At 41.9% G+C, this 15,194-nt stretch overlaps 63 pseudogenes; all 63 read left to right on the forward strand.

The window, feature by feature from the left end:
• The first annotated feature begins 149 nt into the window (after positions 1–149).
• LOC142704882 (5S ribosomal RNA) lies at positions 150–268 on the forward strand (annotated as a pseudogene).
• A 67-nt stretch (positions 269–335) lies between these two features.
• LOC142705399 (5S ribosomal RNA) lies at positions 336–454 on the forward strand (annotated as a pseudogene).
• Positions 455–521: 67 nt separating this feature from the next.
• On the forward strand, positions 522–640 carry LOC142705238 (5S ribosomal RNA; annotated as a pseudogene).
• A 66-nt stretch (positions 641–706) lies between these two features.
• Positions 707–825, forward strand: LOC142705075 (5S ribosomal RNA; annotated as a pseudogene).
• A 66-nt stretch (positions 826–891) lies between these two features.
• Positions 892–1,010, forward strand: LOC142705702 (5S ribosomal RNA; annotated as a pseudogene).
• A 67-nt stretch (positions 1,011–1,077) lies between these two features.
• Positions 1,078–1,196, forward strand: LOC142705659 (5S ribosomal RNA; annotated as a pseudogene).
• A 67-nt stretch (positions 1,197–1,263) lies between these two features.
• LOC142705239 (5S ribosomal RNA) lies at positions 1,264–1,382 on the forward strand (annotated as a pseudogene).
• Positions 1,383–1,819: 437 nt separating this feature from the next.
• On the forward strand, positions 1,820–1,938 carry LOC142705253 (5S ribosomal RNA; annotated as a pseudogene).
• Positions 1,939–2,005: 67 nt separating this feature from the next.
• LOC142705632 (5S ribosomal RNA) lies at positions 2,006–2,124 on the forward strand (annotated as a pseudogene).
• A 67-nt stretch (positions 2,125–2,191) lies between these two features.
• On the forward strand, positions 2,192–2,310 carry LOC142705723 (5S ribosomal RNA; annotated as a pseudogene).
• A 67-nt stretch (positions 2,311–2,377) lies between these two features.
• Positions 2,378–2,496, forward strand: LOC142705141 (5S ribosomal RNA; annotated as a pseudogene).
• Positions 2,497–2,563: 67 nt separating this feature from the next.
• Positions 2,564–2,682, forward strand: LOC142705487 (5S ribosomal RNA; annotated as a pseudogene).
• Positions 2,683–2,749: 67 nt separating this feature from the next.
• On the forward strand, positions 2,750–2,868 carry LOC142705624 (5S ribosomal RNA; annotated as a pseudogene).
• Positions 2,869–2,935: 67 nt separating this feature from the next.
• LOC142705240 (5S ribosomal RNA) lies at positions 2,936–3,054 on the forward strand (annotated as a pseudogene).
• A 67-nt stretch (positions 3,055–3,121) lies between these two features.
• On the forward strand, positions 3,122–3,240 carry LOC142705634 (5S ribosomal RNA; annotated as a pseudogene).
• A 625-nt stretch (positions 3,241–3,865) lies between these two features.
• On the forward strand, positions 3,866–3,984 carry LOC142705587 (5S ribosomal RNA; annotated as a pseudogene).
• A 439-nt stretch (positions 3,985–4,423) lies between these two features.
• On the forward strand, positions 4,424–4,542 carry LOC142705491 (5S ribosomal RNA; annotated as a pseudogene).
• Positions 4,543–4,609: 67 nt separating this feature from the next.
• LOC142704992 (5S ribosomal RNA) lies at positions 4,610–4,728 on the forward strand (annotated as a pseudogene).
• A 67-nt stretch (positions 4,729–4,795) lies between these two features.
• Positions 4,796–4,914, forward strand: LOC142705499 (5S ribosomal RNA; annotated as a pseudogene).
• A 67-nt stretch (positions 4,915–4,981) lies between these two features.
• On the forward strand, positions 4,982–5,100 carry LOC142705443 (5S ribosomal RNA; annotated as a pseudogene).
• Positions 5,101–5,167: 67 nt separating this feature from the next.
• On the forward strand, positions 5,168–5,286 carry LOC142705341 (5S ribosomal RNA; annotated as a pseudogene).
• A 67-nt stretch (positions 5,287–5,353) lies between these two features.
• Positions 5,354–5,472, forward strand: LOC142705540 (5S ribosomal RNA; annotated as a pseudogene).
• A 67-nt stretch (positions 5,473–5,539) lies between these two features.
• On the forward strand, positions 5,540–5,658 carry LOC142705342 (5S ribosomal RNA; annotated as a pseudogene).
• A 64-nt stretch (positions 5,659–5,722) lies between these two features.
• Positions 5,723–5,841, forward strand: LOC142705012 (5S ribosomal RNA; annotated as a pseudogene).
• A 253-nt stretch (positions 5,842–6,094) lies between these two features.
• On the forward strand, positions 6,095–6,213 carry LOC142705394 (5S ribosomal RNA; annotated as a pseudogene).
• Positions 6,214–6,280: 67 nt separating this feature from the next.
• Positions 6,281–6,399, forward strand: LOC142705541 (5S ribosomal RNA; annotated as a pseudogene).
• A 67-nt stretch (positions 6,400–6,466) lies between these two features.
• LOC142705291 (5S ribosomal RNA) lies at positions 6,467–6,585 on the forward strand (annotated as a pseudogene).
• A 67-nt stretch (positions 6,586–6,652) lies between these two features.
• Positions 6,653–6,771, forward strand: LOC142705620 (5S ribosomal RNA; annotated as a pseudogene).
• Positions 6,772–7,024: 253 nt separating this feature from the next.
• Positions 7,025–7,143, forward strand: LOC142705641 (5S ribosomal RNA; annotated as a pseudogene).
• A 68-nt stretch (positions 7,144–7,211) lies between these two features.
• On the forward strand, positions 7,212–7,328 carry LOC142705172 (5S ribosomal RNA; annotated as a pseudogene).
• A 68-nt stretch (positions 7,329–7,396) lies between these two features.
• Positions 7,397–7,515, forward strand: LOC142705427 (5S ribosomal RNA; annotated as a pseudogene).
• A 253-nt stretch (positions 7,516–7,768) lies between these two features.
• Positions 7,769–7,887, forward strand: LOC142705664 (5S ribosomal RNA; annotated as a pseudogene).
• Positions 7,888–7,954: 67 nt separating this feature from the next.
• On the forward strand, positions 7,955–8,073 carry LOC142705242 (5S ribosomal RNA; annotated as a pseudogene).
• A 67-nt stretch (positions 8,074–8,140) lies between these two features.
• LOC142705352 (5S ribosomal RNA) lies at positions 8,141–8,259 on the forward strand (annotated as a pseudogene).
• Positions 8,260–8,326: 67 nt separating this feature from the next.
• LOC142705243 (5S ribosomal RNA) lies at positions 8,327–8,445 on the forward strand (annotated as a pseudogene).
• A 67-nt stretch (positions 8,446–8,512) lies between these two features.
• Positions 8,513–8,631, forward strand: LOC142705299 (5S ribosomal RNA; annotated as a pseudogene).
• Positions 8,632–8,698: 67 nt separating this feature from the next.
• On the forward strand, positions 8,699–8,817 carry LOC142705592 (5S ribosomal RNA; annotated as a pseudogene).
• A 67-nt stretch (positions 8,818–8,884) lies between these two features.
• On the forward strand, positions 8,885–9,003 carry LOC142704991 (5S ribosomal RNA; annotated as a pseudogene).
• Positions 9,004–9,070: 67 nt separating this feature from the next.
• LOC142705189 (5S ribosomal RNA) lies at positions 9,071–9,189 on the forward strand (annotated as a pseudogene).
• Positions 9,190–9,256: 67 nt separating this feature from the next.
• Positions 9,257–9,375, forward strand: LOC142704933 (5S ribosomal RNA; annotated as a pseudogene).
• Positions 9,376–10,000: 625 nt separating this feature from the next.
• LOC142705095 (5S ribosomal RNA) lies at positions 10,001–10,119 on the forward strand (annotated as a pseudogene).
• Positions 10,120–10,186: 67 nt separating this feature from the next.
• Positions 10,187–10,305, forward strand: LOC142705658 (5S ribosomal RNA; annotated as a pseudogene).
• A 67-nt stretch (positions 10,306–10,372) lies between these two features.
• On the forward strand, positions 10,373–10,491 carry LOC142705645 (5S ribosomal RNA; annotated as a pseudogene).
• Positions 10,492–10,558: 67 nt separating this feature from the next.
• LOC142704925 (5S ribosomal RNA) lies at positions 10,559–10,677 on the forward strand (annotated as a pseudogene).
• Positions 10,678–11,117: 440 nt separating this feature from the next.
• Positions 11,118–11,236, forward strand: LOC142705557 (5S ribosomal RNA; annotated as a pseudogene).
• A 67-nt stretch (positions 11,237–11,303) lies between these two features.
• LOC142704920 (5S ribosomal RNA) lies at positions 11,304–11,422 on the forward strand (annotated as a pseudogene).
• A 67-nt stretch (positions 11,423–11,489) lies between these two features.
• LOC142705343 (5S ribosomal RNA) lies at positions 11,490–11,608 on the forward strand (annotated as a pseudogene).
• Positions 11,609–11,672: 64 nt separating this feature from the next.
• Positions 11,673–11,791, forward strand: LOC142705014 (5S ribosomal RNA; annotated as a pseudogene).
• Positions 11,792–11,858: 67 nt separating this feature from the next.
• On the forward strand, positions 11,859–11,977 carry LOC142705171 (5S ribosomal RNA; annotated as a pseudogene).
• Positions 11,978–12,044: 67 nt separating this feature from the next.
• LOC142705395 (5S ribosomal RNA) lies at positions 12,045–12,163 on the forward strand (annotated as a pseudogene).
• A 67-nt stretch (positions 12,164–12,230) lies between these two features.
• On the forward strand, positions 12,231–12,349 carry LOC142705542 (5S ribosomal RNA; annotated as a pseudogene).
• Positions 12,350–12,416: 67 nt separating this feature from the next.
• LOC142705344 (5S ribosomal RNA) lies at positions 12,417–12,535 on the forward strand (annotated as a pseudogene).
• Positions 12,536–12,602: 67 nt separating this feature from the next.
• Positions 12,603–12,721, forward strand: LOC142705418 (5S ribosomal RNA; annotated as a pseudogene).
• A 253-nt stretch (positions 12,722–12,974) lies between these two features.
• Positions 12,975–13,093, forward strand: LOC142705642 (5S ribosomal RNA; annotated as a pseudogene).
• A 67-nt stretch (positions 13,094–13,160) lies between these two features.
• On the forward strand, positions 13,161–13,279 carry LOC142705601 (5S ribosomal RNA; annotated as a pseudogene).
• A 67-nt stretch (positions 13,280–13,346) lies between these two features.
• LOC142705428 (5S ribosomal RNA) lies at positions 13,347–13,465 on the forward strand (annotated as a pseudogene).
• A 253-nt stretch (positions 13,466–13,718) lies between these two features.
• Positions 13,719–13,837, forward strand: LOC142705429 (5S ribosomal RNA; annotated as a pseudogene).
• Positions 13,838–13,904: 67 nt separating this feature from the next.
• On the forward strand, positions 13,905–14,023 carry LOC142705244 (5S ribosomal RNA; annotated as a pseudogene).
• A 67-nt stretch (positions 14,024–14,090) lies between these two features.
• Positions 14,091–14,209, forward strand: LOC142705646 (5S ribosomal RNA; annotated as a pseudogene).
• Positions 14,210–14,276: 67 nt separating this feature from the next.
• Positions 14,277–14,395, forward strand: LOC142705301 (5S ribosomal RNA; annotated as a pseudogene).
• Positions 14,396–14,462: 67 nt separating this feature from the next.
• On the forward strand, positions 14,463–14,581 carry LOC142705346 (5S ribosomal RNA; annotated as a pseudogene).
• Positions 14,582–14,648: 67 nt separating this feature from the next.
• LOC142705191 (5S ribosomal RNA) lies at positions 14,649–14,767 on the forward strand (annotated as a pseudogene).
• Positions 14,768–14,834: 67 nt separating this feature from the next.
• LOC142704934 (5S ribosomal RNA) lies at positions 14,835–14,953 on the forward strand (annotated as a pseudogene).
• The last annotated feature ends 241 nt before the right edge of the window (positions 14,954–15,194 follow it).

Genomic DNA, 15,194 nt, shown 5'->3' on the forward strand with positions numbered 1-15,194 from the left:
TCAGATCGCAGAAGTTACACAGCTTAAGGCCTCGCTGGTACCAGTGTGGGAGACTGTCTGGGAATGCGTGGTGCGGTTGACTTTTTATTATGTTGTTTAGATTTTGTTTCACAATAGATTAAATAGGACTATGGATTAAGGCTTTTAATGTCAATGGCCATTCTAAGCTGAATGTGCCTGCTCTCGTCAGATCGCAGAAGTTACACAGCTTAACGCCTCGCTAGTACCAGTGTGGGTGACTGTCTGGGAATCCGTGGTGCGGTTGACTTTTTATTATGTCGTTTAGATTTTGTTTCACAATAGATTAAAAAGGACTATGGATTAAAGCATTTAATGTCAATGGCCATTCTAAGCTGAATGTGCCTGCTCTCGTCAGATCGCAGAAGTTACACAGCTTAAGGCCTCGCTAGTACCAGTGTGGGAGACTGTCTGGGAATCCGTGGTGTGGTTGACTTTTTATTATGTCGTTTAGTTTTTGTTTCACAATCGATTAAAAAGGACTATGGATTAAAGCACTTAATGTCAATGGCCATTCTAAGCTGAATGTGCCTGCTCTCGTCAGATCGCAGAAGTTACACAGCTTAAGGCCTCGCTAGTACCAGTGTGGGAGACTGTCTGGGAATCCGTGGTGCGGTTGACTTTTATTATGTCGTTTAGATTTTGTTTCACAATAGATTAAATAGGACTATGGATTAAAGCATTTAACGTCAATGGCCATTCTAAGCTGAATGTGCCAGCTCTCGTCAGAACGCAGAAGTTACACAGTTTAAGGCCTCGCTAGTACCAGTGTGGGAGACTGTCTGGGAATCCGTGGTGCGGTTGAGTTTTATTATGTCGTTTAGATTTTGTTTCACAATCGATTAAATAGGACTATGGATTAAAGAATTTAACGTCAATGGCCATTCTAAGCTGAATGTGCCTGCTCTCGTCAAATCGCAGAAGTTACACAGCTTAAGGCCTCGCTAGTACCAGTGTGGGAGACTGTCTGGGAATCCGTGGTGCGGTTGACTTTTTATTATGTCGTTTAGATTTTGTTTCACAATAGATTAAATAGGACTATGGATTAAAGCATTTAACGTCAATGGCCATTCTAAGCTGAATGTCCCTGCTCTCGTCAGAACGCAGAAGTTACACAGCTTAAGGCCTCGCTAGTACCAGTGTGGGAGACTGTCTGGGAATCCGTGGTGCGGTTGACTTTTTATTATGTTGTTTAGATTTTGTTTCACAATAGATTAAATAGGACTATGGATTAAGGCTTTTAATGTCAATGGCCATTCTAAGCTGAATGTGCCTGCTCTCGTCAGATCGCAGAAGTTACACAGCTTAAGGCCTCGCTAGTACCAGTGTGGGAGACTGTCTGGGAATCCGTGGTGCGGTTGACTTTTTATTATGTCGTTTAGATTTTGTTTCACAATCGATTAAAAAGGACTATGGATTAAAGCATTTAATGTCAATTGCCATTCTAAGCTGAATGTGCCTGCCCTCGTTAGATCGCAGAAGTTCCACAGCTTAACGCCTCGCTAGTACCAGTGTGGGAGACTGTCTGGGAATCCGTGGTGCGGTTGACTTTTTATTATGTCGTTTAGATTTTGTTTCACAATAGATTAAATAGACTATGGATAAAGCATTTAACGTCAATGGCCATTCTAAGCTGAATGTGCCTGCTCTCGTCAGATCGCAGAAGTTACCCAGCTTAAGGCCTCGCTAGTACCAGTGTGGGAGACTGTCTCGGAATCCGTTGTGCGGTTGAATTTTTATTATGTCGTTTAGATTTTGTTTCACAATCGATTAAAAAGGACTATGGATTAAAGCATTTAATGTCAATGGCCATTCTAAGCTGAATGTCCCTGCTCTCGTCAGATCGCAGAAGTTACACAGCTTAAGGCCTCGCTAGTACCAGTGTGGGAGACTGTCTGGGAATCCGTGGTGCTGTTGACTTTTTATTATGTCGTTTAGATTTTGTTTCACAATCGATTAAAAAGGACTATGGATTAAAGCATTTAATGTCAATGGCCATTCTAAGCTGAATGTGCCTGCGCTCGTCAGATCGCAGAAGTTACACAGCTTAAGGCCTCGCTAGTACCAGTGTGGGAGACTGTCTGGGAATCCGTGGTGCGGTTGACTTTTTATTATGTCGTTTAGATTTTGTTTCACAATCGATTAAAAAGGACTATGGATTAAAGCATTTAGCGTCAATGGCCATTCTAAGCTGAATGTGCCTGCTCTCGTCAGAACGCAGAAGTTACATAGCTTAAGTCCTCGCTAGTACCAGTGTGGGAGACTGTCTGGGAATCCGTGGTGCGGTTGACTTTTTATTATGTCGTTTAGATTTTGTTTCACAATCGATTAAAAAGGACTATGGATTAAAGCATTTAATGTCAATGGCCATTCTAAGCTGAATGTGCCTGCTCTCGTCAGTCCGCAGAAGTTACACAGCTTAAGGTCTCGCTAGTACCAGTGTGGGAGACTGTCTGGGAATCTGTGGTGCGGTTGACTTTTTATTATGTCGTTTAGATTTTGTTTCACAATCGATTAAAAAGGACTATGGATTAAAGCATTTAATGTCAATGGCCATTCTAAGCTGAATGTGCCTGCTCTCGTCAGATCGCAGAAGTTACACAGCTTAAGGCTTTGCTAGTACCAGTGTGGGAGACTGTCTGGGAATCCGTGGTGCCGTTGACTTTTTATTATGTCGTTTAGATTTTGTTTCACAATAGATTAAATAGGACTATGGATTAAAGCATTTAACGTCAATGGCCATTCTAAGCTGAATGTGCCTGCTCTCGTCAGAACGCAGAAGTTACACAGCTTAAGGCCTCTTTAGTACCAGTGTGGGAGACTGTCTGGGAATCCGTGGTGCGGTTGAGTTTTTATTATGTCGTTTAGATTTTGTTTCACAATAGATTAAATAGGACTATGGATTAAAGCATTTAACGTCAATGGCCATTCTAAGCTGAATGTGCCTGCTCTCGTCAGATCGCAGAAGTTACACAGCTTAAGGCCTCGCTAGTACCAGTGTGGGAGACTGTCTGGGAATCCGTGGTGCGGTTGACTTTTTATTATGTTGTTTAGATTTTGTTTCACAATAGATTAAATAGGACTATGGATTAAGGCTTTTAATGTCATTGGCCATTCTATGCTGAATGTGCCTGCTCTCGTCAGATCGCAGAAGTTACACAGCTTAAGGCCTCGGTAGTACCAGTGTGGGAGACTGTCTGGGAATCCGTGGTGCGGTTGACTTTTTATTATGTCGTTTAGATTTTGTTTCACAATCGATTAAAAAGGACTATGGATTAAAGCATTTAATGTTTATGGCCATTCTAAGCTGAATGTGCCTGCTCTCGTTAGATCGCAGAAGTTACACAACTTAACGCCTCCCTGGTACCAGTGTGGGAGACTGTCTGGGAATCCGTGGTGCGGTTGACTTTTTATTATGTCGTTTAGATTTTGTTTCACAATAGATTAAATAGGACTATGGATTAAATCATTTAACGTCAATGGCCAGTCTAAGCTGAATGTGCCTGCTCTCGTCAGATCGCAGAAGTTACCCAGCTTAAGGCCTCGCTAGTACCAGTGTGGGAGACTGTCTCGGAAGCTGTTGTACGGTTGAATTTTTATTATGTCGTTTAGATTTTGTTTCACAATCGATTAAAAAGGACTATGGATTAAAGCATTTAAAGTCAATGGCCATTCTATGCTGATTGTGCCTGCTCTCGTTAGATCGCAGAAGTTACACAGCTTAACGCCTCGCTAGTACCAGTGTGGGAGACTGTCTGGGAATCCGTGGTGCGGTTGACTTTTTATTATGTCGTTTAGATTTTGTTTCACAATAGATTAAATAGGACTATGGATTAAAGCATTTAACGTCAATGGCCATTCTAAGCTGAATGTGCCTGCTCTCGTCCGAACGCAGAAGTTACACAGCTTAAGGCCTCGCTAGTACCAGTGTGGGAGACTGTCTGGGAATCTGTGGTGCGGTTGAGTTTTTATTATGTCGTTTAGATTTTGTTTCACAATCGATTAAAAAGGACTATGGATTAAAGCATTTAATGTCAATGGCCATTCTAAGCTGAATGTCCCTGCTCTCGTCAGATCGCAGAAGTTACACAGTTTAAGGCCTCGCTGGTACCAGTGTGGGAGACTGTCTGGGAATGCGTGGTGCGGTTGACTTTTTATTATGTTGTTTAGATTTTGTTTCACAATAGATTAAATAGGACTATGGATTAAGGCTTTTAATGTCAATGGCCATTCTAAGCTGAATGTGCCTGCTCTCGTCAGATCACAGAAGTTACACAGCTTAACGCCTCGCTAGTACCAGTGTGGGTGACTGTCTGGGAATCCGTGGTGCGGATGACTTTTTATTATGTCGTTTAGATTTTGTTTCACAATAGATTAAATAGGACTATGGATTAAAGCTTTTAATGTCAATGGCCATTCTAAGCTGAATGTGCCTGCTCTCGTCAGATCGCAAAAGTTACACAGCTTAAGGCCTCGCTAGTACCAGTGTGGGAGACTGTCTGGGAATCCGTGGTGCGGTTGACTTTTTATTATGTTGTTTAGATTTTGTTTCACAATAGATTAAATAGGACTATGGATTAAGGCTTTTAATGTCAATGGCCATTCTAAGCTGAGTGTGCCTGCTCTCGTCAGATCGCAGAAGTTACACAGCTTAAGGTCTCGCTAGTACCAGTGTGGGAGACTGTCTGGGAATCTGTGGTGCGGTTGACTTTTTATTATGTCGTTTAGATTTTGTTTCACAATCGATTAAAAAGGACTATGGATTAAAGCATTTAATGTCAATGGCCATTCTAAGCTGAATGTGCCTGCTCTCGTCAGATCGCAGAAGTTACACAGCTTAAGGCTTTGCTAGTACCAGTGTGGGAGACTGTCTGGGAATCCGTGGTGCCGTTGACTTTTTATTATGTCGTTTAGATTTTGTTTCACAATAGATTAAATAGGACTATGGATTAAAGGATATAACGTCAATGGCCATTCTAAGCTGAATGTACCTGCTCTCGTCAGAACGCAGAAGTTACACAGCTTAAGGCCTCGCTAGTACCAGTGTGGGAAACTGTCTGGGAATCCGTGGTGCGGTTGAATTTTTATTATGTCGTTTAGATTTTGTTTCACAATCGATTAAAAAGGACTATGTATTAAAGCATTTAATGTCAATGGCCATTCTAAGCTGAATGTCCCTGCTCTCGTCAGATCGCAGAAGTTACACAGCTTAAGGCCTCGCTAGTACCAGTGTGGGAGACTGTCTGGGAATCCGTGGTGCGGTTGACTTTTTATTATGTCGTTTACATTTTGTTTCACAATAGATTAAATAGGACTATGGATTAAAGCATTTAACGTCAATGGCCATTCTAAGCTGAATGTGCCTGCTCTCGTCAGATCGCAGAAGTTACACAGCTTAAGGCCTCGCTAGTACCAGTGTGGGAGACTGTCTGGGAATCCGTGGTGCGGTTGAATTTTTATTATGTCGTTTAGATTTTGTTTCACAATCGATTAAAAAGGACTATGGATTAAAGCATTTGATGTCAATGGCCATTCTAAGCTGAATGTCCCTGCTCTCGTCAGATCGCAGAAGTTACACAGCTTAAGGCCTCGCTAGTACCAGTGTGGGAGACTGTCTGGGAATCCGTGGTGCGGTTGACTTTTTATTATGTTTAGATTTTGTTTCACAATCGATTAAAAAGGACTATGGATTAAAGCCTTTAATGTCTATGGCCATTCTAAGCTGATTGTGCCTGCTCTCGTCAGATCGCAGAAGTTACACAGCTTAAGGCCTCGCTAGTACCAGTGTGGGAGACTGTCTGGGAATCCGTGGTGCGGCTGACTTTTTATTATGTCGTTTAGATTTTGTTTGACAATAGATTAAATAGGACTATGGATTAAAGCATTTAACGTCAATGGCTATTCTATGCAGAATGTGCCTGCTCTCGTCAGAACGCAGTAGTTACACAGCTTAAGGCCTCGCTAGTACCAGTGTGGGAGACTTTCTGGGAATCCGTGGTGCGGTTGAATTTTTATTATGTCGTTTAGATTTTGTTTCACAATCGATTAAAAAGGACTATGGATTAAAGCATTTAATGTCAATGGCCATTCTAAGCTGAATGTCCCTGCTCTCGTCAGATCGCAGAAGTTACACAGCTTAAGGCCTCGCTAGTACCATTGTGGGAGACTGTCTGGGAATCCGTGGTGCGGTTGACTTTTTTTTATGTTGTTTAGATTTTGTTTCACAATAGATTAAATAGGGCTATGGATTAAAGCATTTACCGTCAATGGCCATTCTAAGCTGAATGTGCCTGCTCTCGTCAGATCGCAGAAGTTACACAGCTTAAGGCCTCGCTAGTACCAGTGTGGGAGACTGTCTGGGAATCCGTGGTGCGGTTGAATTTTTATTATGTCGTTTAGATTTTGTTTCACAATCGATTAAAAAGGACTATGGATTAAAGCATTTAATGTCAATGGCCATTCTAAGCTGAATGTCCCTGCTCTCGTCAGATCGCAGAAGTTACACAGCTTAAGGCCTCGATAGTACCAGTGTGGGAGACTGTCTGGGAATCCGTGGTGCGGTTGACTTTTTATTATGTCGTTTAGATTTTGTTTCACAATCGATTAAAAAGGACTATGGATTAAAGAATTTATTGTCAATGGCCATTCTAAGCTGACTGTGCCTGCTCTCGTCAGATCGCAGAAGTTACACAGCTTAAGGCCTCGCTAGTACCAGTGTTGGAGACTGTCTGGGAATCCGTGGTGCGGTTGACTTTTTATTATGTCGTTTAGATTTTGTTTCACAATCAATTAAAAAGGACTATGGATTAAAGCATTTGATGTCAATGGCCATTCTAAGCTGAATGTGCCTGCTCTCGTCAGATCGCAGAAGTTGCACAGCTTAAGGCCTTGCTAGTACCAGTGTGGGAGACTGTCTGGGAATCCGTTGTGCGGTTGACTTTTTATTATGTCGTTTAGATTTTGTTTCACAATAGATTAAATAGGACTATGGATTAAAGCATTTAACGTCAATGGCCATTCTAAGCTGAATGTGCCTGCTCTCGTCAGAACGCAGAAGTTACACAGCTTAAGGCCTCGCTAGTACCAGTGTTGGAGACTGTCTGGGAATCCGTGGTGCGGTTGAATTTTTATTATGTCGTTTAGATTTTGTTTCACAATCGATTAAAAAGGACTATGGATTAAGGCTTTTAATGTCAATGGCCATTCTAAGCTGAATGTGCCTGCTCTCGTCAGATCGCAGAAGTTACACAGCTTAAGGCCTCGCTAGTACCAGTGTGGGAGACTATCTGGGAATCCGTGGTGCGTTTGACTTTTTATTATGTTGTTTAGATTTTGTTTCACAATAGATTAAATAGGACTATGGATTAAGGCTTTTAATGGCAATGGCCATTCTAAGCTGAATGTGCCTGCTCTCGTCAGATCGCAGAAGTTACACAGCTTAAGGCCTCGTTAGTACCAGTGTGGGAGACTGTCTGGGAATCCGTGGTGCGGTTGACTTTTTATTATGTCGTTTAGATTTTGTTTCACAATCGATTAAAAAGGACTATGGATTAAAGCATTTAATGTCAATGGCCATTCTAAGTTGAATGTGCCTGCTCTCGTTAGATCGTAGAAGTTACACAGCTTAACGCTTCGCTAGTACTAGTGTGGGAGACTGTCTGGGAATCCGTGGTGTGGTTGACTTTTTATTATGTCGTTTAGATTTTGTTTCACAATAGATTAAATAGGACTATGGATTAACGCATTTAACGTCAATGGCCATTCTAAGCTGAATTTGCCTGCTCTCGTCAGATCGCAGAAGTTACACAGCTTAAGGCCTCGCTAGTACCAGTGTGGGAGTCTGTCTGGGAATCCGTGGTGCGGTTGACTTTTTATTATGTCGTTTAGATTTTGTTTCACAATCGATTAAAAAGGACTATGGATTAAAGCATTTATTGTCAATGGCCATTCTAAGCTGAATGTGCCTGCTCTCGTCAGATCGCAGAAGTTACACAGCTTAAGGCCTCGCTAGTACCAGTGTGGGAGACTGTCTGGGAATCCGTGGTGCGGTTGACTTTTTATTATGTCGTTTAGATTTTGTTTCACAATAGATTAAATATGACTATGGATTAAAGCATTTAACGTCAATGGCCATTCTAAGCTGAATGTGCCTGCTCTCGTCAGAACGCAGAAGTTACACAGCTTAAGGCCTCGCTAGTACCAGTGTGGGAGACTGTCTGGGAATCCGTGGTGCGGTTGACTTTTTATTATGTCGTTTAGATTTTGTTTCACAATCGATTAAAAAGGACTATGGATTAAAGCATTTACTGTCAATGGCCATTCTAAGCTGAATGTGCCTGCTCTCGTCAGATCGCAGAAGTTACACAGCTTAAGGCCTCGCTAGTACCAGTGTGGGAGACTGTCTGGGAATCCGTGGTGCGGTTGACTTTTTATTATGTCGTTTAGATTTTGTTTCACAATCGATTAAAAAGGACTATGGATTAAAGCATTTAATGTCAATGGCCATTCTAAGCTGAATGTCCCTGCTCTCGTCAGATCGCAGAAGTTACACTGCTTAAGGCCTCGCTAGTACCAGTGTGGGAGACTGTCCGGGAATCCGTGGTGCCGTTGACTTTTTATTATGTTGTTTAGATTTTGTTTCACAATAAATTAAATAGGACTATGGATTAAGGCTTTTAATGTCAATGGCCATTCTAAGCTGAATGTGCCTGCTCTCGTCAGATCGCAGAAGTTACACAGCTTAAGGCCTCGCTAGTACCAGTGTGGGAGACTGTCTGGAAATCCGTGGTGCGGTTGACTTTTTATTATGTCGTTTAGATTTTGTTTCACAATCGATTAAAAAGGACTATGGATTAAAGCATTTGATGTCAATGGCCTTTCTAAGCTGAATGTCCCTGCTCTCGTCAGATCGCAGAAGTTACACAGCTTAAGGCCTCGCTAGTACCAGTGAGGGAGACTGTCTGGGAATCCGTGGTGCGGTTGACTTTTTATTATGTTGTTTAGATTTTGTTTCACAATCGATTAAAAAGGACTATGGATTAAAGCATTTAATGTCTATGGCCATTCTAAGCTGAATGTGCCTGCTCTCGTCAGATCGCAGAAGTTACACAGCTTAAAGCCTCGCTAGTACCAGTGTGGGAGACTGTCTGGGAATCCGTGGTGCGGCTGACTTTTTATTATGTCGTTTAGATTTTGTTTCACAATAGATTAAATAGGACTATGGATTAAAGCATTTAACGTCAATGGCCATTCTATGCTGAATGTGCCTGCTCTCGTCAGAACGCAGCAGTTACACAGCTTAAGGCCTCGCTAGTACCAGTGTGGGAGACTTTCTGGGAATCCGTGGTGCGGTTGAATTTTTATTATGTCGTTTAGATTTTGTTTCACAATCGATTAAAAAGGACTATGGATTAAAGCATTTAATGTCAATGGCCATTCTAAGCTGAATGTCCCTGCTCTCGTCAGATCGCAGAAGTTATACAGCTTAAGGCCTCGCTAGTACCAGTGTGGGAGACTGTCTGGGAATCCGTGGTGCGGTTTACTTTTTTTTATGTTGTTTAGATTTTGTTTCACAATAGATTAAATAGGACTATGGATTAAAGCATTTAATGTCAATGGCCATTCTAAGCTGAATGTGCCTGCTCTCGTTAGATCGTAGAAGTTACACAGCTTAACGCTTCGCTAGTACCAGTGTGGGAGACTGTCTGGGAATCCGTGGTGTGGTTGACTTTTTATTATGTCGTTTAGATTTTGTTTCACAATAGATTAAATAGGACTATGGATTAACGCATTGAACGTCAATGGCCATTCTAAGCTGAATGTGCCTGCTCTCGTCAGATCGCAGAAGTTACACAGCTTAAGGCCTCGCTAGTACCAGTGTGGGAGACTGTCTGGGAATCCGTGGAGCGGTTGACTTTTTATTATGTCGTTTAGATTTTGTTTCACAATCGATTAAAAAGGACTATGGATTAAAGCATTTATTTTCAATGGCCATTCTAAGCTGAATGTGCCTGCTCTCGTCAGATCGCAGAAGTTACACAGCTTAAGGCCTCGCTAGTACCAGTGTGGGAGACTGTCTGGGAATCGGTGGTGCGGTCGACTTTTTATTATGTCGTTTAGATTTTGTTTCACAATCGATTAAAGAGGACTATGGATTAAAGCATTTAATGTCAATGGCCATTCTAAGCTGAATGTGCCTGCTCTCGTCAGATCGCAGAAGTTACACAGCTTAAGGCATCGCTAGTACCAGTGTGGGAGACTGTCTGGGAATCCGTGGTGCGGTTGACTTTTTATTATGTCGTTTAGATTTTGTTTCACAATAGATTAAATAGGACTATGGATTAAAGCATTTAACGTCAATGGCCATTCTAAGCTGAATGTGCCTGCTCTCGTCAGAACGCAGAAGTTACACAGCTTAAGGCCTCGCTAGTACCAGCGTTGGAGACTGTCTGGGAATCCGTGGTGCGGTTGAATTTTTATTATGTCGTTTAGATTTTGTTTCACAATCGATTAAAAAGGACTATGGATTAAAGCATTTAATGTCAATGGCCATTCTAAGCTGAATGTCCCTGCTCTCTTCAGATCGCAGAAGTTACACAGCTTAAGGCCTCGCTAGTACCAGTGTGGGAGACTGTCTGGGAATCCGTGGTGCGGTTAACTTTTTATTATGTTGTTTAGATTTTGTTTCACAATAGATTAATTAGGACTATGGATTAAGGCTTTTAATGTCAATGGCCAATTCTAAGCTGAATGTACCTGCTCTCGTCAGATCGCAGAAGTTACACAGCTTAAGGCCTCGCTAGTACCAGTGTGGGAGACTGTCTGGGAATCCGTGGTGCGGTAGATGTTTTATTATGTCGTTTAGATTTTGTTTCACAATCGATTAAAAAGGACTATGGATTAAAGCATTTAATGTCAATTTCAATTCTAAGCTGAATGTGCCAGCTCTCGTTAGATCGCAGAAGTTACACAGCTTAAGCCCTCGCTAGTACCAGTGTGGGAGAGTGTCTGGGAATCCGTGGTGCGGTTGACTTTTTATTATGTCGTTTAGATTTTGTTTCACAATCGATTAAATAGGACTATGGATTAAAGCATTTAACGTCAATGGCCATTCTAAGATGAATGTGCCTGCTCTCGTCAGATCGCAGAAGTTACACAGCTTAAGGCCTCGCTAGTACCAGTGTGGGAGACTGTCTGGGAATCCGTGGTGCGGTTGACTTTTTATTATGTCGTTTAGATTTTGTTTCACAATAGATTAAATAGGACTATGGATTAAAGCATTTAACGTCAATGGCCATTCTAAGCTGAATGTGCCTGCTCTCGTCAGAACGCAGAAGTTACACAGCTTAAGGCCTCGCTAGTACCAGTGTTGGAGACTGTCTGGGAATCCGTGGTGCGGTAGAATTTTTATTATGTCGTTTAGATTTTGTTTCACAATCGATTAAAAAGGACTATGGATTAAAGCAATTAATGTCAATGGCCATTCTAAGCTGAATGTCCCTGCTCTCGTCAGATCGCAGAAGTTACACAGCTTAAGGCCTCGCTAGTACCAGTGTGGGAGACTGTCTGGGAATCCGTGGTGCGGTTGACTTTTTATTATGTTTAGATTTTGTTTCACAATCGATTAAAAAGGACTATGGATTAAAGCCTTTAATGTCTATGGCCATTCTAAGCTGATTGTGCCTGCTCTCGTCAGATCGCAGAAGTTACACAGCTTAAGGCCTCGCTAGTACCAGTGTGGGAGACTGTCTGGGAATCCGTGGTGCGGCTGACTTTTTATTATGTCGTTTAGATTTTGTTTGACAATAGATTAAATAGGACTATGGATTAAAGCATTTAACGTCAATGGCCATTCTATGCAGAATGTGCCTGCTCTCGTCAGAACGCAGTAGTTACACAGCTTAAGGCCTCGCTAGTACCAGTGTGGGAGACTTTCTGGGAATCCGTGGTGCGGTTGAATTTTTATTATGTCGTTTAGATTTTGTTTCACAATCGATTAAAAAGGACTATGGATTAAAGCATTTAATGTCAATGGCCATTCTAAGCTGAATGTCCCTGCTCTCGTCAGATCGCAGAAGTTACACAGCTTAAGGCCTCGCTAGTACCATTGTGGGAGACTGTCTGGGAATCCGTGGTGCGGTTGACTTTTTTTTATGTTGTTTAGATTTTGTTTCACAATAGATTAAATAGGACTATGGATTAAAGCATTTACCGTCAATGGCCATTCTAAGCTGAATGTGCCTGCTCTCGTCAGATCGCAGAAGTTACACAGCTTAAGGCCTCGCTAGTACCAGTGTGGGAGACTGTCTGGGAATCCGTGGTGCGGTTGAATTTTTATTATGTCGTTTAGATTTTGTTTCACAATCGATTAAAAAGGACTATGGATTAAAGCATTTAATGTCAATGGCCATTCTAAGCTGAATGTCCCTGCTCTCGTCAGATCGCAGAAGTTACACAGCTTAAGGCCTCGCTAGTACCAGTGTGGGAGACTGTCTGGGAATCCGTGGTGCGGTTGACTTTTTATTATGTCGTTTAGATTTTGTTTCACAATCGATTAAAAAGGACTATGGATTAAAGCATTTATTGTCAATGGCCATTCTAAGCTGAATGTGCCTGCTCTCGTCAGATCGCAGAAGTTACACAGCTTAAGGCCTCGCTAGTACCAGTGTTGGAGACTGTCTGGGAATCCGTGGTGCGGTTGACTTTTTATTATGTCGTTTAGATTTTGTTTCACAATCAATTAAAAAGGACTATGGATTAAAGCATTTAATGTCAATGGCCATTCTAAGCTGAATGTGCCTGCTCTCGTCAGATCGCAGAAGTTGCACAGCTTAAGGCCTTGCTAGTACCAGTGTGGGAGACTGTCTGGGAATCCGTTGTGCGGTTGACTTTTTATTATGTCGTTTAGATTTTGTTTCACAATAGATTAAATAGGACTATGGATTAAAGCATTTAACGTCAATGGCCATTCTAAGCTGAATGTGCCTGCTCTCGTCAGAACGCAGAAGTTACACAGCTTAAGGCCTCGCTAGTACCAGTGTTGGAGACTGTCTGGGAATCCGTGGTGCGGTTGAATTTTTATTATGTCGTTTAGATTTTGTTTCACAATCGATTAAAAAGGACTATGGATTAAGGCTTTTAATGTCAATGGCCATTCTAAGCTGAATGTGCCTGGTCTCGTCAGATCGCAGAAGTTACACAGCTTAAGGCCTCGCTAGTACCAGTGTGGGAGACTATCTGGGAATCCGTGGTGCGGTTGACTTTTTATTATGTTGTTTAGATTTTGTTTCACAATAGATTAAATAGGACTATGGATTAAGGCTTTTAATGGCAATGGCCATTCTAAGCTGAATGTGCCTGCTCTCGTCAGATCGCAGAAGTTACACAGCTTAAGGCCTCGTTAGTACCAGTGTGGGAGACTGTCTGGGAATCCGTGGTGCGGTTGACTTTTTATTATGTCGTTTAGATTTTGTTTCACAATCGATTAAAAAGGACTATGGATTAAAGCATTTAATGTCAATGGCCATTCTAAGCTGAATGTGCCTGCTCTCGTTAGATCGTAGAAGTTACACAGCTTAACGCTTCGCTAGTACTAGTGTGGGAGACTGTCTGGGAATCCGTGGTGTGGTTGACTTTTTATTATGTCGTTTAGATTTTGTTTCACAATAGATTAAATAGGACTATGGATTAACGCATTTAACGTCAATGGCCATTCTAAGCTGAATGTGCCTGCTCTCGTCAGATCGCAGAAGTTACACAGCTTAAGGCCTCGCTAGTACCAGTGTGGGAGTCTGTCTGGGAATCCGTGGTGCGGTTGACTTTTTATTATGTCGTTTAGATTTTGTTTCACAATCGATTAAAAAGGACTATGGATTAAAGCATTTATTGTCAATGGCCATTCTAAGCTGAATGTGCCTGCTCTCGTCAGATCGCAGAAGTTACACAGCTTAAGGCCTCGCTAGTACCAGTGTGGGAGACTGTCTGGGAATCCGTGGTGCGGTTGACTTTTTATTATGTCGTTTAGATTTTGTTTCACAATAGATTAAATATGACTATGGATTAAAGCATTTAACGTCAATGGCCATTCTAAGCTGAATGTGCCTGCTCTCGTCAGAACGCAGAAGTTACACAGCTTAAGGCCTCGCTAGTACCAGCGTTGGAGACTGTCTGGGAATCCGTGGTGCGGTTGAATTTTTATTATGTCGTTTAGATTTTGTTTCACAATCGATTAAAAAGGACTATGGATTAAAGCATTTAATGTCAATGGCCATTCTAAGCTGAATGTCCCTGCTCTCGTCAGATCGCAGAAGTTACACTGCTTAAGGCCTCGCTAGTACCAGTGTGGGAGACTGTCCGGGAATCCGTGGTGCCGTTGACTTTTTATTATGTCGTTTAGATTTTGTTTCACAATCGATTAAAAAGGACTATGGATTAAAGCATTTGATGTCAATGGCCATTCTAAGCTGAATGTCCCTGCTCTCGTCAGATCGCAGAAGTTACACAGCTTAAGGCCTCGCTAGTACCAGTGTGGGAGACTGTCTGGGAATCCGTGGTGCGGTTGACTTTTTATTATGTTGTTTAGATTTTGTTTCACAATCGATTAAAAAGGACTATGGATTAAAGCATTTAATGTCTATGGCCATTCTAAGCTGAATGTGCCTGCTCTCGTCAGATCGCAGAAGTTACACAGCTTAAAGCCTCGCTAGTACCAGTGTGGGAGACTGTCTGGGAATCCGTGGTGCGGCTGACTTTTTATTATGTCGTTTAGATTTTGTTTCACAATAGATTAAATAGGACTATGGATTAAAGCATTTAACGTCAATGGCCATTCTATGCTGAATGTGCCTGCTCTCGTCAGAACGCAGCAGTTACACAGCTTAAGGCCTCGCTAGTACCAGTGTGGGAGACTTTCTGGGAATCCGTGGTGCGGTTGAATTTTTATTATGTCGTTTAGATTTTGTTTCACAATCGATTAAAAAGGACTATGGATTAAAGCATTTAATGTCAATGGCCATTCTAAGCTGAATGTCCCTGCTCTCGTCAGATCGCATAAGTTACACAGCTTAAGGCCTCGCTAGTACCAGTGTGGGAGACTGTCTGGGAATCCGTGGTGCGGTTTACTTTTTTTTATGTTGTTTAGATTTTGTTTCACAATAGATTAAATAGGACTATGGATT

Source organism: Rhinoderma darwinii, unplaced genomic scaffold, assembly GCF_050947455.1.
Source record: "Rhinoderma darwinii isolate aRhiDar2 unplaced genomic scaffold, aRhiDar2.hap1 Scaffold_3387, whole genome shotgun sequence".
In the NCBI taxonomy this organism is placed as follows: Eukaryota; Metazoa; Chordata; class Amphibia; order Anura; family Rhinodermatidae; genus Rhinoderma; species Rhinoderma darwinii.